We start from the raw sequence: 15410 nt of genomic DNA, 5'->3' as shown, positions 1-15410 counted from the left end.
ACTTATTCTGAATATTATTTACTCTAGGGAATGGTTGGTGTCATGTTTTAAAGCCATGTAATCAACCCTAAAGATAACTCTATGTAGTGAGGCAGTAAAGCTATATGCCACATCCTTCAAAGAACTTTCTTATACCAAGAACCATATGAAAAAGTCACCTTGAAAATGGATTTTTGGTGCTCCTGTCAAATGACCTATGGGTTGTGGCATCTTGATTGCAGCCTTAGAAACAATATGGGGTGTGATGACTCACACCCATCATAGTCACAGAACTTGGGAAGCTGAGGCAAGAGGATTGCCACAAGATTCAGATCAACCTGGGTTACATAGCAAGTTCAACGTCAGCGTGAGTTACACAGTCTCACCAAAAAATGGACACTGAATCAAAACCAATCTGATAAACTTCTCTTAATTTAATGTCCAATGGAAACTCTGAGAAGAAAAATGTATATTATTATGATTTCCTTAAATTTTGAAGTTTACTTTTTCATAACAACTGATATGGTTTCTAGATGTTTTCACATACTGACCTCTTCTGGACACATTATAGTTTATTAATCAGCTTGACATAATACGTAATGCAATCATTAATCAAATTCAAGCTGATTATGGCCACTCTACTCATTGTAAGATACACTGACTAATGGAGTGTGGTGAAATTAACCACTTTTTAAAAAAAATCTTACCTTAAAAACATGATAGTCTGAATTTATTACGAAACTCTTGGATATTAAAAACACGTGGATCCATGTGGCTTGACCAACTTGGTGAGCTCCATGTCCCCATGAGAATACTTCTGTAAAAAAAATTCACCATGGAGTTCTCTGGAAGAATTACATATAAGATTGATTTCTGGCCTTCATACACATGTGCACATATACTCCCACATAAATTTGTAGTGGTACACACATAGACACACACACACATGTGTCTGTACAATGGCATATCTAAATGAAATCAGGTGCTCATGGAAACAAAAAAGAAGGTACTGGATCCTCTGAAACTGAGTTGAAGGTATTGTAAACCATACAACATGGGTTCTGGGCCTCAAACTCAGATCCTCTGCAAGAGTAGTGCATGCTTCAACACTCGGGTGTATTTCTCAAACTGCACTATTTTAAAAAGTAAAAATATATTCAATTGTGAACTGAATCCTCATTTACATTAAAATTGGTGCCCAACTTCTTCCTCTATGTTTAAGCTTTCAGCAAATATAAATGTTTATATCTATGATGATAGTGAGATACTGAATAGGTAGAAAACATAGAAACTCCTTGCACTGAACTTTTCTAATCATATCAAACCATGACATCTCTGCTTCTTGGTAATCACTGATCCTTCCGCTGATAAGAACTGACATGTTAACTAACTAAAAGAGGTCATTTCTATGCATAAACATCAACTTTATATTAACTCTAGAATATGAATGTTCACAGAAATCAAATCAACCAAGAAATCAAGGAATAAAGAAAACACTTCAAACTAGTAGGAAAGGTTCAACCTGTCTTTACTTCTCCATCATTGTTATCTTCATCTCCCTCGGTCCACCTTGCTGGCCTCAACGTTGTTTAGAAGATTGCAGCTTACATTATCCGTATGGAGGTCTGCTTTCTCATTCTGAAGGTGCTGCTGGAGCTCCTTCTGCTCCTTTAGCCAACAGCCTCTGAGATACCAGCCCACGGGGGCGTGGTCTCTTTCTCTTTAAAAAGCAGCAGCAGCCCTCTGCTCTCTCTCTTGCTCCAGCGACTAGACTCCTTTCCTGGCTGTCATGTAGGATGGTGTTCTGTAAGTTTTTTCCCCTCAAATAAATAACCCTTAGAATCCAAACTAATGTGGGATTGTTTTGTGCTTTATGAAGGGAATAGGAGAGATCTAATACTCAAAGCATCATTTTTAATTAATTTTGTCTCAATTTTCATTAATTTTAATTATTTTGTTTTGATTTTCACCATGTATATTCATTGTCCCTGGTAATATGTTATATAAAGATGTTTTCAAATAAGGCTGTATTACACTTGGAGCATTTTACTTTCATCCTCATGCTACCCTCAGCTTCTGTCCCTATTTCTCCAATTAGTGTTATTTGTTCCCCCCGACTTTCACTTTCAGGTCACTTAAACATACAGGATTTTATCTAGCTGTAAAAAAATCTAGGAACCATAGTGAGTCAATTCACAACAAAATAAAATTAAGCATGATATCTGCCCTTCTAAGAGTGGTTTATTTTACTTAATATTATTATCTCCATTTATACCATCTTGAATATGATGCAATTTCATTGTTTGCGGCTGAAAAAAAACCTTTATCCATTCCTTAAGTGCTGTTTTTACCTATCGTGACTAGTGCTGGCAATAAGCACTGATGTCAAAACATATATGATATATAACTTTGAGTCCTTTGATTAAATACCAAAATGTAAATACTACAAAAGTGTCACATGGTAGATCAATTTTCAATTTTGAGAATCTCCCATACTGATTTCCATAGTGGCTGGACTAGTCTTTCATATTTTTAATATATATATATATATATATATATATATATATATGTGTGTGTGTGTGTGTGTGTGTGTGTGTGTGTGTGTGTGTGTGTGTGTTTTGCCTACATGGATGTTCCTTTACCCCATGTGTGTGTAGTGTCCATAGAGACAGACCATACAAGTGTGCCAGATCCCTAATCTTTAAACTGGAGTCACAAATCACTTCAGTGAACTACCATGCGGGTGCTTGGAATCAAACCTAAATATACAAGTGTTTTTAACCACTATTCATCCCTCCATCCCCTAGGCTACTCTTTGGCAGTTATAGAAAAGACTGATGCAAAGTCTTTTGTTTTGCCTAGTTCACATTTCTGAAGTCTGGACAAGTGACTATGTGGAGGTCACTCCTTAAATGATGTTGGGTACCTCATAGAAAATGCCAGTAGTTAGAAGGGATGAAGGACACCATGAGAACACTGCCCACAGAATCAAATAACCAGAGCTCATAGAGGATCACAAAGACTGAACTGACAATCAGGAAGCATGTATAGGTTGACTTAGGTCCTCTGCATTTATATTATGGCTGTTAGTTTGGTGTTTTGTGAGACTCCTAACCGTGGGAGCAGGAACTGTCTTTGACTCTGTTGCCTGCTCTTGGGACTCTCCTCTTCCTATTGTGTTACCTTGTCCAGCCTCAATATGAGGGTGGTTACCTTTTATTATTGCATCTTCTTTTGCCCTGTCTGGCTATCATTTATTGATGCCCTGCTTCTTTCTGAAGAGTAAATGGTGGAGTAGATCTGGGGGAGAGGGGATGTGTGGGAATTGAGAAGGAGCGGAGGAAGGAAAACTGTGCTGGCGATGTATTGTATGAGACAAGAATCTATTTTTTATAAAAGGGAAAAACAGAAATAGAAAAGATGTTCTTTATGGTGAGACTTAGTTACTGCTTTGTGCTATTTGCTGTGGCCCTGATTAATCATTTATATTTTATTAATAGAATTTAAATTAAAACATATCTCTTTATTTACTGTGGGGGGAGGAGTGTAGTTCAAAGAACATGGGTGAGGGATTCTCACAAGGCCCCGCCCCTAGATCAACAACAACAGGCAATTAATATTCATTGAGAGGGAAAATCAGTCTTCTTCAGAAGACTCCCTAATCTGTGATCTAATTTCAGCCAGTCAGTCCAAAGCACATACATATGTGAATAACACTAAATGGACTCAAAGATGATAATAATAAGTAAAGAATAAAGTTCATAAATTTGAGAGGGAGTATATGAGGCACTGGGAGGAAGTGGAAGGAGGGGACATAATGAGAAAATGATGTAAATACAATAGTCACATAAGAAATTCTCAGGAAAATATTAAATGAATGCCACTCACCTGTCTTGCCATTCTGTCTGCTTTTTCCCTCTTGTTTTTAAGGCTGTAGTAAAATTATTTATTAAATTGTTAAATTACTTCCATAATAAATTACCATACATTTAAAAACTTAAAGATCACAGGAATTTATTGTCTTTCAGTTCTGAAACTCATAAATGTAAAACAGGCTTTTTCTCAGATGAAGGTGTCAGCAGGGCTATGCTCCTCTTAGAGATTCCAAAGAAAAATATTTGTCCTTGACACTGCCAGGTTTTAGTGCCATTAGCTCCCCTTGTCTAGTGGCCCTCCATCTTCCATTACTATCACTACAAGCATCCCTTCCCTCAGGTTAGCGCTCTCTCTGGAAATTATTCTTCTCCTGTCACCTTTTATAAGATTGAATGCATTAAACTCAGGTTGATTTTTCAGAAGAGTATTCCAATTTCAAGGCACATGTTTAAGGCACATCTGAAAATTATCTTTGGCCATGAAAATTAACATGTTTGTAGGTGCTGAGAATTAGGATGTGAACATACTTGAGGAGGCATTAGTTAATCTATCATGATGGTTTTACTTTTCACTGAAATCCAGACATTTCCATTTAAAAGCAACTCCTTGATTTAGCAGTTTACTAATCAATTCAATTGTTTTTTAGATTATCAAGGATATCTGTTAATTTAATTTCAGTATATTGAATTAAAGAGGACGAAATAACTGCAGTTAAGTCAATCTGCCAGCTGTACAAAGGCTGAATATGTATAGATTGACTTCTCTAGATGTGTCTTTACAAAGCAATGTGTGGTGAAATTTTGTTTGTGCTGTAACAAATAAAACTTATCTGAAGATCAGAATGATGAGCTAAGTCATTAGTTAGCCATAGAGGCCAGGCAGAGGTGGCACGCACCTTTAATCCCAGCACTCAGAGGCAGAGGCAAACAGACCTCTGTGAGTTCAAGACAAATCTGGGCTACACGAAATTGATCCAGTCTGAAAGAGAAACAGAAATAAGTGGTGGTGGCTCACACCTTTAATCCAAACACTAGGGACGTGGAGACAGGAAGGGATATGGCTGTGTGGAGAGAGAAATATAAAGTGTGAAGACAGGAGCTCAAGGCATTCAGTCTGAAGACTTGTAGCGACAGGATATCCTATTTGTTCTGAGGATTTTTATACAAGTAAGAACTAGTGGCTGACTGCTCTGCCTCTCTGACCTTTCAGCATTTATCCCGATACCTGACTTTGGATTTTTCTTACTTAGACCAGTTGTACCCAGGTACCCTGGAAGAAAAACCAGTGTTCTTAACCGTTGAGTCATTTCTCCAGTGCCATTAATTAAATTTGTGCTAGAGGCATAATTCTTCCTAATGGTCATTCACATTTCCTGCTATTTGGAGCCAATATTGTGATATTTGGCAAGTTTAATATATACAGATTAATTTTTGTATGATTGTTCACAAAATATTGCTTTTGTGCTTATAATACTGATTTGCACTTTTAAATATTAAAAGCACAATGATGATTTGTGTTCTAAATAGAACAAACCCATACTTACGTATTCAATCAACTTCTATTGCTAAATATTCTCAAGAAACAGAAGAAAATAGAAACAATCTAATCTGAAAACAGCCTGTTCTTTTGTAATTATTTGAAAATTTCATGCATATGTAATGAATTTTGGTCATTTTCAGCCCCTATGAGCCTTCTTTCTCATCTCTCCCTCTCTTGATAAAACTCTTCTTCCAAAGAATCTTTCTCCTACTTTGACATTAATTTATCATTTCTCATACATAGCATCCTTACTGCAGTTTCCCTCACTCTTCTCTTTCCAATCTTCCATCCTTCTTCTCCCCCAGATCCACTCCTTCACTGTTTTCCTTCAGAAAAGAGCAAGCCTTCCAGGGATATCAACCAAACACAGCATATCAAGTAACAACAAGACTAGGCACAATCTCTCATATCAAGGATGGACAAGGCAAGCCAATAGGAGGAAAACCATCTTAAAACTGAAAAAAATGTAGAGCTCAAAAAAATCAATAAAATTAAAAATACTGAAGTCAGATACAATTTGGGATTCCACTGTTAGGAGTCCCACAAGAACACCAAGTTACACAACTGCAACATATATGCAGAGGACCTAGGCGAGACCTATACAAGCTCCCTGAGTGTTGTTTCAGTCTCCGTGAGCCCCTAGGAGCCCTGCTTAGTTGATTCTGTGGGCCATGTTCTCTTGTCTATCTATGGTTGCTTATATGGATATGAGATGTGAAGTTATTTAGGGGAACATGGGTAACTTCTCAATGGCTACACCACTAAAAATTATGCTACCCTTCCTCCAAAAGTCATCCACTACCCATATTCCCTCCAGGAGCTGCCTCAGGAGCCCCTCTCCTGTGCATAATGAGATGGTGGAGGCAAATTTAGTGAAGGTAACCACACCTGCAGCGAGCTCCTGAGTCTAGTGGCTAGGTCCTGTCCAGAAGTTCGTGCTCTACAACACTTCTCCTCAACCTCTGACTCTTAGATTCTTTCCACCTGCTCTGTTCTTAGTCCCCAAACCTTGAGGGGTGATACAATGTTCTGTTTAGGATGCTTACTCTCCTCTCGCTTATTCTCCATACTTTAATAATTTATGACTCTCTGAATTAACCACAGTGCACTGCAAAAGAAGCTTCCCTGGGAGAGGCAGTGCTAATTTACCAGTAGAAGCATCAGTATTCTTAAAATAGTTTGATAACTTACCCATTTGTCAAAACAACAGTAGTAGATTTTCTTCTGTTGCCTATAACCTTCGTTTGTTTGTCAATGTGACTACATCTGGAAATAACTAAAACACAAGCAGCCATCTGTGAGGGGTTCTTCTCAGTTGTATTACTTGAGATAGAAGATGCACTGTAATTCTAGGTCCAAGCTTATGGCGGCAGCCTCCATAAAAGGACATGGAAGAATGAAGCTTTTGCTTTTGGTCTGCGTGACCTCACTCTCACTGGCAATGATATTTGTCCTGATCTGGGCCATTTCTTCATTGATACTAGCACCTCTGTGATTCCAACACAGATTGAAAATTGGCAGCTCTCTAGGGCTTCCCTGGAACTCCAGAACCAGATTAGAACTGCTGAGACACTCATTCTCATGGACCGAACCAAATCCGTGGACTTTCCATCAGGAGTTAGCCGTTGTTGGACTACATAGATCACAGCCTGTTAGTCATTCTAATAAATCCCTTTTGATATATTAGCTAATTTTATCAATTCTGTTCTTTAGGGAAGCCTGGCTAATACACAATAGGTCTGAATTCTCTCCCCTGAGAAAGTTCTCAAGTCCAGTCATAAAATGGGTTGTTTTCCTTACAATCATCATGTAGCTAGTGGGGTCTACAACTGGGTAGGTCTCTTCTTCACCAGCATGTAGGATACAAAAGGCATCATTGTGTATATCTACATGTATATGAAATATACATTCTCACTTAAAATGGGAAAGCACATGGAAATAGGAGGATTTTTCTATTCCTTATCATGCTGGGGCTCAAAACTTGGTTATTGTTGAACTAAAATGGATTTTTAATAAATAAAAAGAAATATAATTTTTGAGGAGTTCAATGTCGATATTCCATTGGAATCTGTGGCAATTATTAAATTAAAAATATTTAAAAAGTGTGAAAATTCTATTATAACTTCTGGACTAACCAATGACAACAAGAGCTGGAGTATTTATCCCTTCAGTCTGAAACTAGTACATGTGGGCATTATTAGCAGTATCTACTTGGTTTCTGGAATCTTCCCCTTTAACAAACATGTCTTCAAACTATTCATCAAATACATTGGCTGAGTGGTGCTAAGGAAAGAGTTTAAAGTAGGAAGGCCCCTCTAGGACATTCTTAGAAGGTAGGCTTTCAATATTTGAACACATCCTAAGACTGCTTTGGGGTTTTCTAAATTGCCTGCAGACATCACTTCTTTTTCTGCCTCTCTTAGTTCATGCACACTGCTTTGATGAGCAGGGACTGCTTTAACATGGCAGAGTTCCTGAGAATCTCCCCTTAAGCTTCCATTTTATTCTGTGTCACTAGGTCCAAAGGATAAAAATCTTTCTTAGAGGCTGCGAACTCGGCTGATGTTTCCGTATCTTTTGTTGCCGCTGGAGTCTGTAGCAGCTGAGGATTTGCCTTACCTATATGCGGCATTGCATTTATTTTTAATCAAGCAGTATGTATTGATATTTCATTGTTCCCGTGTTTTTCTTTGTTTCCATTTATCAGTCTAAGCTGTGAGCAGAGAGGGTTGAGAGCTGACTTTGAAATGTGTCAGCTGTGTAGAGCCCAGATACTAAAGAGGTTTCCATAGCAACGGGAGATGTGTGGGAAAGCCTTGTGCACACTATAGCTTAGGAAACAGGATTTATTTTGCTCAGGCACAAAGCTTCTCCTCAGACCTGGAAATATTTCGTAAGTACAGGGATACTAGGTTTCTGTTAGTTTTAGTTACTGAATGTGCTAAACCTTCATTTCTATGCAAACTCTGCATTATGCGTAAGTAAATTAAATACTGGCATTTAACACATACTGTTTCAAAACCGGTTGGAAAAATCAACATATGAAGCTATTAAAATAAGGAGTCAAGTTTTATCACTGCAAATATCCAAGGAGATTCATGCTTTTATCATAAATACAATCACTGAATTAGTGGATGCATTCTGGAATTTTCTGCTCCCATCCTTACCTATAAAATGTCTTCAATATATAGAAAATATTTGCTTCCTACAAGGTTTTGAGAAAGGACTTAATCTTTACTTAGCAATAAGCACACCTAAAATAAACCCCATTGCCTACAATATGGCCACAGTGCTAACCTAGGAACTTCATCTTAGAGACAACCAATCTTTATGCCATCTGTGTTCAGTTCAGTTAACTTAATTGTTTTAAATGGAACTCAGTAAACTAAAACTTCTAATCTGCTTTTTTGACTCATGGAATCTCAGTTAGGTGGATTATGACACAGACATTGGACAGATGTACTTCCACACCTACTGTGATCAATCAACCCCAAGGACATACTCAACCACTATTCCACAGTAACAGAAGTCCACGGAATCTAAAGACAGTTACAATTAGGCTATGAGTTTAGTTGTAAAAAAATTTGCAATGAAAAAACTTTCATAAATTACTCAGACAAGCATGGCAATTTGCTAGGTCAAAACTGTACTTCCTTAATGTTGAGCTTTGTGATTATACCCTGGCTTATTATATTCCTATTATCATTCTGCCAAAAGAATTAATAAGCTTTATCCCTGCTACACAATCATTTTGTTAATGTCTAATGAGACTTCATATTTCAACTAGAACCTACCTCAAATTTGTAATCAGGACACTGAAACTGTAACTCTTATTTTCAAGAATGCATTTTAACTGATGCATTCTATTGTGGCTTCAGGTGTCACTTGTTTCCAGTTTGAAGCCTTGATTTGAGTGTCAGGACTAATAGCTGGTGCTGGATACTGGACGCATCTTTCTAAACTGTGGGCACTTTCCCCAAATGCAATTTTGTCCACAAGTGAACTCCCTTTTCTACAGCTACTATTCACATCACAGTCACTTCACTTCAAAAAAACTTTGTTCCTGATAATAACACTTTTATTCTCTTAGGATAGTCATCCGTAAAACTTGGGGTCATGCCTAGAAATCTCTATTTGGGTAGTATCTCTCACTTCAGTTTATCAGATACTATTTCCTTTTAATAAGACAGATTTCTTTCAAAGTCTTCCTTCTTTCTCTGTCTATTCCCACGTATTTACTTTTTGTCCTTTATTACTGAAGAGGCTCCTTGTCAAGCTCTCAGGTTCCCCATTCCTCCTAACCTAATATAACCTCTTGTGTCTTTCTTTTTCATAGATGACACCAAACACTTGTAAGAAGTAATGTTAAACATGAACCATATATAGCTCATGGCTTTAGAGGGTATGGTGGAGTAGCTCCCATTAGGGCATTCAGCAAGCAAAGAGATAGGACTCATCTGGGCATATCCTACCATTTTCTCTCTTTAGCCCATTTATTCCATACAAGTTCCTAGCCTGTAGGATGGTAATACACACATTCAAGGGCAGGCTTTCCCTCTTATTTAATCCTCTGTGGAAAAGTTTTCCTAGATATTCTTAGAAGTATACTTTACAAATATCTTGGGAATCTCTCATTCTAATCAAGTTGCCAATCAAGATTACCATTGTACTGCCTATACTTTTTCATCTCTTTTGTATACTACAGCCTTTATCATTCGTGTCTCTTAAGGGCAAATTGCACAGTTTTGCACTAATCCCTGTTGGTGTGTATACAATCCACAAAGGCCCAGGTAAATAGTAACTTAAACCACTCTAAATTTCTTACATCCATTAGAGAATAATATGCACTAAAAATTAAGGAGCTATGAATAGAATAAAAAGAGGAATGCAATGGGAAACCAAAAAGTAGAAAATAATTAGAAAAAAAACAGGTACTTAAGTATTCACAGAGGTTTGGAAGCATGAATTTAGCTTTTAGCCTTAATATCAAAATGTGGTTTGCAGTAGAGCTGATGACTTGGCTACAGCATTGAATTTTGAGATGTTTTTGGAGATCATTTCAAGGAAAAATGGAAGCTGCTCCAAAGGGGGAAAATATCTAATCTCTTACAAAGACTGCCACCAAAGGCATTTTAGGCTCCTAGCTCTCTCATTTTCTACTTTTCTGAATTTTACAGAAAGTTAAAAAAAAGCAAGCCTTATGTTTATGCATTGGTCTGAATGTTTGTATTCTCTTAGATTCATGTGTTGATGTCCAATGCTCAATTGCATAGCTGTACCATCTGCTGCGGATTGAACAACTTTCTCCGAAATTCACGTTCTGAAGTCTCAACCCAAAGTGATGATATTAGGAAATGGGTCGTTAGGGTAGGTGATTATGTGATGAGGGGAAGATCAATAATTAATGGGCCTAGTACCTTTATGCACGTGACCCAAAAGATCTCATTGACCTTTCATGTCGTGTAAGGATGCATAGACAGTTTTATTTGGTAGTCATTTCTTCTCCTCCTTATCACGAAGCAGGATCAGTTAACAACCAAATCTTGTTCAATCTAGTTCATCAAACTTCTTTTTAATTCATAGAATTTCTCTCTCTGTCTGCTTACACTACACTAATCATGACATTCTCATGTCCTACTGTATTATTTTGATATTTCCATTTCCTGTATTTTTCATATTTTAGAGTTATATATCTAAAGTACTTGTAATTGCCATACTAAAGCATCAACAATTTGCCATTAGAGAAAAGAAGTAAATAATTTGTATTTTTAGGGATCTTGAATGGAGATGGAGAACAAAGATTGTGTATAATTAGCTATGTGTTTTAAATATGAACACAGTATCTGATTGTAAGTAACTAAAGCAAAATAAAATTATTGACAAAACATCGGATAGTTTATAAAGCAGTAAGATGTCTAGAAAAATAAGTTCAGAAGATGATAAAATACTAAAGTTAGATAAGTAACAAGAAATGTATCCCCCTTAATTCTTCAGGGACAGTTAATAATGGTATCACCGACTCTGGCCACATAACTATCAAATCGAGAAATAATCACTGTCTATTTTTCTTTACATTACTCCCTCATAACTTAAATACCAAGGTTCTGGGCATGTATTTTAGTGATAGATGGTTTTCTTAGAATGTTTGAAATCCACTTTTCCATTCACAGTATCACAAAATTTAAAATACCTGAGCAGTTCATTTAAGTAGTATGTCTAGAATGAATCCTTGAGAGAGTACCTAGATACTTCATGATTTGTAACATAGCCTTAGCATGACTAAAACAGAGTAGAAGAGTTTAGAAGTTAGGTGTCCTCTCAAAAGACAAAATAGTATAAAAATACAGCATGCTTATACTTCTTTAATTTCAAAATGGAAGAACCAGCTTTACTTCTTATTACAGTTTTTTTTTTTTATATTTGGACGAGTAATATGTCCAGTTGAAGAGAGAGAAGAGGGATTATGTGAGCAATGAGGGTCAAGATCATGATGGGGAAATTTAAAAAGAAAGCTGACCTGAGCTTGTGGGGGCTCACGGACTCTAGACCAGCAACTAGGGAGTCTGTATGGGACCGAGCTAGACCCTCTGCAAGTGGGTGACAGTTGTGTAGCTAGGTCTATTTGTCAGACCTCTGGCAGTGGGAACCAGACTTGTCCCTGGTACATGAGCTGGCCTTTTGGAACCCATTCCCTGTGATTGGATTCCTTGCTTAGACTTTATGTAGGAGGGGAGGGGAAGAGCTTGGTCTTGCCTCAACTTGATATACCAAGCTTTGTTGACTCCCGTGGGAGGCCTTACTTTTACTGAATGGAGATGGAGGAGGACTGGACAGGGGGTAAGAAAGAAGGTTGGGAGGTTGGTGGAAGTAGTGGGAGGAGAATAGGGAGAGAAAACTGTGGTTTGTATGTAAAATAAAAAATAATAATAAACCAGCAAAAAAGAGTAATGTTGAGACAAATTGAAATTGATGCATTCATATGACTGAACTGAAACATGATTGTTAACACTAAATGAAGGATAAATAATAAAATCAGAGTCCTGCAGCACGCCGCTCCTGCCAGCAGAAGAGACGACTGCAACAGGATCCTTCTCAGAACACCCTTTATTAGAGCATTTACGCTTGAGGTTTGAAAGAGGCAAGAAGACCCCGTCCCCGTGGAAGCAGAAGAATATATATGGTGCCAGACAAAGCCCTGACGTGTCATCAACCCAATGGCTCAGGCCAGAATGGAGTGATAAACGTGCTAAATAATGATTGGCCAGATTGGATGGCCAGATCGAAAGACTCCCCGCGCTGGGAGGGGGAGCTCAAGTTCTCTCAAGTTTGATGTGGAACAGCAAACGGCGCCCAGGCTCCGTGCCCACGACATGACAGCGCCATGGTGCGTGCTACAGAGTCCCACATCACTTCTTGGTTAATATTTAGTAGCAATAAATGTGGGTCAGGGCAGTTATTTTAAGAAACTGTTAATATTTTTCTATTTCCATGGCATTGAGATGTTAAGGAGTGTAAGAAAGATATGGTCAGTTTATGGATGCTAAGCACAATAAGTGCAAATATTTTTCAGTAATTAACTACAAAATTATTCTGAAGGAATGAAAGGCAACTTAATGAAGAAGGTAAAATTTTGAACCCAGTCTACTTTAAAGGATGATGAGGATGTGAATGAACTTGAATGTGAGGATGGACACACCTGCTGGAAGGCACAGCATGAGGACAGTACACTGGATATAGAAACAGGGAAACATCAAGAACAATTGGGATCAACTTTTAGGGTCAGAAAAGGGAAGGAGCATGCTTTGACCTTTAAAGATAGAGCCGGTTTAAGAGGTCAATTTTATTCTGGAGTCTATAGAGATCCATCTTAAAAGATGTGTGTGTGTGTGTGTGTGTGTGTGTGTGTGTGTGTGTGTGTGGAGTCAGAAGATTAACACTATGATTTGGGAAGATTAATCTTGCCCTATGGTCAGTTTCAAACAATCCATGTACACAAATTCTATGTGATGTCATAGGAGGTGTTTAATTTATACAATGGAAATCCATTCCCTCTTGTCCTTGTCTCAGTAAGAGTAAATTTCTGCTTAAAGCAAACAGGTCAATATCCCTCTACTTACAGAACATTCCTACTCAATTGTCACTAAGAAGTACTGAAAAATTGTCAGAAGTGTTGTGAGGAACTGGACTATTAGTATAAATAAACCACAAGCATACAATATAGAGCTAAACACTTGAATCAAATGTCAATACCTAAGCTCTTTCAGGCTCTGTTTATGACATAATATCAGCATGCAGGGTTGATTAGGATGAGTTAACTACAATTATTCCATGGTGAAGGAAATAAACAGAAGACCACCTCAGATATTTATTAAGCATTCATCCATGCTACCCATTACCTTAGGCAATTTCTCTATGTGTTAATACTGAACTTTTTTTTAGCTGTGATTTGTAAACAAAATTTTTCCCCTCCCACTTTACCCCAAATCCCACCCTCCGTTTTGGAAGCAATACCAAAACATCTATATTTGGAGCTTTTGTCTCCTTAGGAACAGGAATAATTAGTCTTCTTCATTAAAAAGTATCTCTACTATCAACTATTATGGAAAAAGAGTGGATTTTAATAAAAAAAAAAACTATGGTTGTGCAAGTAATTAGCTGCCAAAATCACAAGAGGAATGACCTCAGTATGTTTAGTAATAGTACCTCATTAGTGGCCATTGAGAATGATCTACAAATGTATCTTCATTGTCTCCAGTGTTCCCACTTTTTTTGGTTGAATATTAATGTCGTCTCAGTATGCTGTTGCCATCAGACCTGTCATGACATATATTAACCGGCCACGGATGGTATTAAACTCTAGAATAATTATGCTTCATGGGTCAGACTATTTCAAATATTTAAAAATTTTATGAATTTGAGTGTCACCATAAAACTCAGACTAGTGTTTTAAATTTTACACATAATACCAAACAACTCAATAGAATTATATCTGTTTAACTTGAATAAAAGGTTTCCAGTATTTGAGCAATTGTCTTAGAAGATTGCGTTAAACACATCTTATAAAACACTTAATATTTAGTTGGCTACTATAACTTAACAGACATCACGACCCAGTGTTGCAATTCTAAAATGGTTGCCCAATGGCATATGGCATGGAAACTGCAGACATTTAATCTACTTGATGGAGGAAGGTCATTGGCTAATAAAGGCACTGCCCTGGCCCATTTTATTGGTTAGAGGATAGGTGGGAGGAGTAAACAGAACAGGACGCTGGGAGGAAAAGGAAGTGAGCTCAGACTCGACCGCTGTCCTCTCGGGAGCAGATGCCTGAGAGAGACGCCATGCTCCTGGCTCCTGGGCAGACGCATGCTAAGAAGCTCTGACCCAGGATGGACTAGGCTAGAATCTCCCCAGTAAGCGCACCTTGGGGTGCTACACACAGATGATTAGAAATGGGCTAAATTAATATGTGAGAATTAGCCTAGAAAAGAATGGGCCAAGCAGTGATTAAAAGAATACAGTGTTCGTGTAATTATTTCGGGGCATAAGCTAGCCGGGCAGGTGGCTGGGGTGTTGGGGACGCAGCCCCGCCGCCGCCCTTATTACTTCATCTACTCATCTGAAAAAGCCCCATTACAGTACTCATGAAACCTTTTAACCTTAATAAATAAGTCAACCGAACAGCAAGAGCCTCTTTTTTCTTTAATCACATTAGCTGTCTTTTGTTGGTCCTTTTTTGACGCCACTTCAAAACAGGGCAACCTTGTAAGTAATTCAATCCTGGGGATATTTCTTCTCTTTTGATATGGATACCCTAGGTAGCTAAAGATAGATTTAATATCTATATGATATGCCCATGAGTCTAAAAATTATTTTCAAAGCAAAGTTCGTGTTTTTTTTTCTCCAGAAATGCACCTGTTTCACTGTCTGCTTGATAGTTTGTTTTTTTTTTTGATTTTTGATTTTTGATTTTAAGAGCATTTCAAACTAAGCTTTTCTGTGTGTAGTCTTTCCAG

This window comes from Microtus oregoni, unplaced genomic scaffold (assembly GCF_018167655.1).
Source record: "Microtus oregoni isolate MIOR12 unplaced genomic scaffold, Mior012 000063F_ref0000156, whole genome shotgun sequence".
NCBI classification, from domain to species: domain Eukaryota; kingdom Metazoa; phylum Chordata; class Mammalia; order Rodentia; family Cricetidae; genus Microtus; species Microtus oregoni.
Note: the sequence above shows the minus strand (reverse complement) of the source record.